The sequence below is a fragment of the Nematolebias whitei genome, chromosome 11 (genome assembly GCF_014905685.2).
Source record: "Nematolebias whitei isolate Nwh7 chromosome 11, NemWhi1, whole genome shotgun sequence".
Classification (NCBI taxonomy): domain Eukaryota; kingdom Metazoa; phylum Chordata; class Actinopteri; order Cyprinodontiformes; family Rivulidae; genus Nematolebias; species Nematolebias whitei.
In genome coordinates, this window is record NC_056508.1 from 11,902,660 (window position 1) to 11,907,839 (window position 5,180).

Consider the following 5,180-nt stretch of genomic DNA (forward strand, 5'->3'; position numbering starts at 1 on the left):
AGTTAATGTTATAACTTGTTATTCTCCTTATTCATTTGGAAAGTTTGATAATTAATTCATGGAGTAGTGTGGGTTTCATAACCTGACAAGTTTTTATGTTATAGCAAAGCAACAAGCAGACATATTTTCCTACATCTATGCAAATATATATGAATATATGTGATATTTGTAAGTTAAATAAATAAAATCAGCGTTTTTTTATCTTTAAGGAGTAGTTGTATTCTATTTTATATTACATTTAGTTAAATTTATCTACATTTATACAACTACTCCTAGTGTAGGATAGCAGTCTTACATCTATCTGGTCCTTTGAGGGCAACCATTTATTCTGATGTGGCCCTTCGGTGAAAATGAGTTCGACACCCCTGCAATACCAAGGGTGTGAAGCTTACTCATAAAAATCCTGCTACTTTTCTTTTCTTCTTGTTTTTTTTTTTTTAATTATTATTTTTTTTTAGCTAAAGGCCAATTTTAAAACCTACATTAACTCAAATCTGATACCCACCATCTTTTCTAGGTCATGGCCAATGTTATTTGGGGACTGTCAATCACATACAGAAATTCAAATACAAATAGATGGAGTGAAAATTGAAAGAGTTCATGAAACAAATTTCTTGGTGTCATTATTGATGATAAACTCCACTGGAAACCACACATAAAATATGTTCAACGTAAAGTCTCAAGAAATATCGCCCTCTTAAAGAAAGCCAAGTTGGTCATAGAACAAAAAGCATCACATGTACTCTACTGTTCACTAATCTTACCTTATTTAAGCTATTGTGCAGAAATCTGGGGCAATAATTATAAAACTACACTACAGGCATTAACAATACTACAAAAAAGAGCAATAAGAATAATCCATGAGGTGGGATATTTAGAAAGCACTAATATACTATTTGTAAAATCTAAATTATTACAGTTCATTGACATAATGAAACTACAGACAGCTCTAATTCTTTACAAAGCAAAAAATAAACAATTACCAGAAAACATTCAAAACCTGTTTAAAATTAAGGAGCAAATGTATATGTTATGGGGGGAATCAAAGTTTAAAATATGCTAATTCAGAACTACTAGAAAAAACTTTGTGTATCAGTAAGTGGAGTCAAACTGTGGAATAATTTGAATATTGAACTTAAACAATGTCCAAACACAAAACTGTTCAAATTATCATATAAACATATGATTATTGCTGGATATAATGTATAATAATATTATTCATTTATTGTTGTTGTTGTTGTTTTTTTGTTTGTTTTGTTTTGTTATTGATGCTTTTGTTATTGGTGAAGTTAAAGGAATAATAATTGTACATCTACTATAGTTAACTTAAATAGATACTATATTGATGGATAAATATGGGTTTATTTGTTATGCTGTATGTATGGATTATACATGTAATGAATGTAAGATTATGTAAGTGGTTAAGGAGTGGGAATTTTGATAAGTTTATACTTTTACCCACTCCCTTGAATATGTAAAACAAAAAGTTTGACATGTTGTTTCATGCTATATATACATATATATATATACATACATACATACATATATATATATATATATATATATATATATATATATATATATATATACATACACATACATACACACATTTCCCTTCCCTTTACATATTCAAAAACTAAACTAAACTAAACTAAACTAGGTCACGAATTCCACATGTTCAATTAGTCTCATTTGTTATTTTCTGTTGTGCTGTCAACAAAAACTACATTATAACAAATATTCCCCACAACTAGATATTTTACTCACTCATTCAGCGTTATCTTTTCCACACACGTTTTCACTTCCTGCACAATCCTCGCACCTTGTGTCTTTGAACACACCCACCCACCTACACACACACACACACACACACACACACACACACACACACACACACACACACACACACACACACACACACACACACACTCTCTCTTTGTTGTCAGGTGAAAAAATACGACCGTCGCACTATAGGAGTAAGAATTATCTTATCTTGAGACCTGGCAACCCCGCTCCACTCCCAGAGCACAGCTGTTTTCACATGGAGCGGTCTCATACGAACAAAACACAATCGCTCGTCCGGCGCGCCTTAATTTTCTCTAGAGTTCAAAATCACAATTTCAGCTTCTCACACGACTGTGAGTAAAACACTCAAGTCCACACGGCGGTGGACGATCAGTTATGCTCTGACAGTCAAGTCACACCACCAACTAACAAACAAGAGACCAGAATAGACAAATAACACGGTCACTAGTGTAAATTACCTATTAATATAAGAGACAACGTTGTTTTAATCTTTAGTCCTCTCATCACCATGTATGGGTCTCTGAGGGACTCAGCGCTTTCTCTTATTATTTCTCAGTGTAGTCAGCTTTCTTGTTTCTATTTGTGATGAGTCACGTCACGGGGGAAACTCAATAAAAACCCAGCAATCATCTCTCCCCGCGTCCGGTAGAAAGTGGGGTATGCCATTCTCCTGACTCCAGGTCCCAGACTTGTCTGCTGACTCACACAAACTATTTCTCTCTCTTTAAGCAATATCAACTTCTTAAAACAACCAAATCACCACAATCAAGGCTGTTAATTTTAGCAGATAAACTGACGCAGCACACCCACACTGTGAGGAAAATTCCTCTTGTTTTTTTAGCCGGCTAGTGCAGGTGCACAGAGTCCGTCTACCTGGATTCAATTCACATTTAACAATTACTCCTGTCTTCATTTCCACTGTCCGCATCCTCCACCAAATTGTTGAGGTCTTAATCAAACATTGAGAACCAACTTTCAAACACTTAGCTCAAAACTGCCTCAACCTGAGATCGTTCAGTGGAAGGAAGACAGAGTCAAAAACACAGCCTGAGAAGTGGTTCTGAATTCAGACAAAGATTTATTTTACCTTCACAGCGCTGGAAAGGGAGACGTCTCACATGCACCTTACATCCATCTTACACGTCTCAGTTACAAATGTATTTGCTTCGTTTAAATACAGCCTTATCAGTTACATTGGGATTTCCTTATCATGATGTTATTCTCTGGGTCAGCTGATGTTCCTGGGTGTGGTCTGGCATGGTCTCGTTTTTTCGCCCACTGCCCCAGCTGACTGTGGTCTGTTCTGGCAAGATAGCAAGTCTCTGGTTCTCTTGTACAAGGAGTTACGCACATCATGAACCCATATGACGTACATCATGATTTCGCAGTTTTTTTTTTTACCATACACAGATAAATATTTCATGTCAGAGCATAGCAAAAAATATGACATTATACAACATTAGGTAGTAAGTAAAAATATTATTAGTGTGGGCAGGACCCTTTCTGGAAAACTAAGATGAACTGAGCTAGTTGCTATCACTGCAGCTCATTTACCACAAGTGCCTAAACAAAGTTTAAAGTCAGTAGAAAATGTACATCCTTTTGCCTAAATAACTTTAAGTTGCATTTTATACAGTGATTTTTTTCTGTGAACCCCTGCAGCCCCTTGAAGGAGCATCTCCGCTAATGTTAGCTAGTGTAGCACACATTAAACAAAGCTTAGCATGGTCACTACGTGCTAGTGGTTGGGAGATGAAAGCAAACTAGCTACTGTAAGCCAAGACTGTTTCCATTCAGATCAAATGATGCATCCCATCACAATGTTTCTTGGCATTACGTTAACTTTACAGAGAATATAATAAAATAAAATGGTCAGTACAGTTTGTTCCAGCACGTGCATGCTGCAAGAACTGCAGTGATAGAAACTTCTTTTAATTTATGACTTTTGCTTGATTTGTTTAAGGTTCTTTTTAGCTTTCTGAAGTATTGATGAATTATCTTTGTATCATTACAGTGTTGCTTTACTCAGGTATTTGTTTTTTCCACTCAGGCTGGTTTGCATGAGTCCTTGTGCATGAACGTGTTTGATACATACTGAGGACATTCGTACAATATTTTCTTTTCTGAACTGACAAATATAATTTAAATGTCAAAGTAATATTTTTGTGCTGTAACTACAATAGTAAGTCCAGATGTAAATGTTTATAAGTTGTATTTTTTATGTATTAGATGTAATATCTTTCAACTTGCTGTTTGTGCCTTTATAAAATTGTTGACCGTTTGAGGCCATTAAAGCTTCTGTAGTGTCTTTATAAATGTTGATGCGAAGGTGAGCTCTGCAGGTGCATGTAATAAATTCTACTTACAACAATTTCTATGTTTGGACTCATGTCTGTGCAGAAGAACAAGTATTGAAGCAAAATTACAGCTATTCTGTTCTAACGTTTGTTGTGCATCTCGTAGCACAACTCTCAAATAGAACATATGCAATCTATACACCGAAATCAGAATTAGCTTGCTGCACAGCAAAGCACTTCCAAGACATTTGGTAGTGGTGCATTGCAGAACAGAGACAAATCTCAGAAATCAATGGATTTTGTTGAATTTCAAGAAAACATAGACCCCTTTATGTCTACAGCTCAGACAGGTTTAAATGGTTGCAGAAATGTGAACTTTACATGCCTGAACTGGAATTTTGATAACTGCTTTTTCTTACACAATTGCAGTTAGAATTCATATTTCTTATAATTTTTGAAAGTTCAGCATAACGTTGATGTCACACTAACTTTTGAAATGTCTAAAGTATTTTGCAAACAAACTTTTCTTACAGAATTTTTTTTTCGGGGGGTGGGGGGTACATTACAGGGCGATTCAGGTGGCTCAGTTGGAAGAGCTGTTGCTTCTCAGTGAGAAGGTCACTGGCTCAAATCCTGGCTGGGGGCCCCTCTGGGTGGAGTTTGCATGTTCTCTCCGTGCATGTGTGGGTTTACTCCGGGTACTCCAGTTTCCTCCCAAAGACCAAAAACATGCATGTTAGACTGATTGGTAACTCTAATTTGTCCTTAGGTGTGAGTGAGAGAGTGAATGGTTTTTTGTCTTGTTTGTCTCTATGTGTCCCTGTGATGGACTGGAGACCTGTCCAGGGTCCCCTGTCTCTCACACAGTGATGACTGGACATGGGTACCAGTGACCCCCGGAATCCAAAAAGGAAGAAGCGAGTAAAAGATAATGGATGGATGGGTACATATACAAATTATACATCAAAACGTAGAGATTTTTCTCTTTTCTCTCCAGGTGCGTCTCCGGTTGAGCCCAGAATACAGTGTGCACACACATGGTCCATGGTCTCCAACTATATTTAAGCTCAAAATATT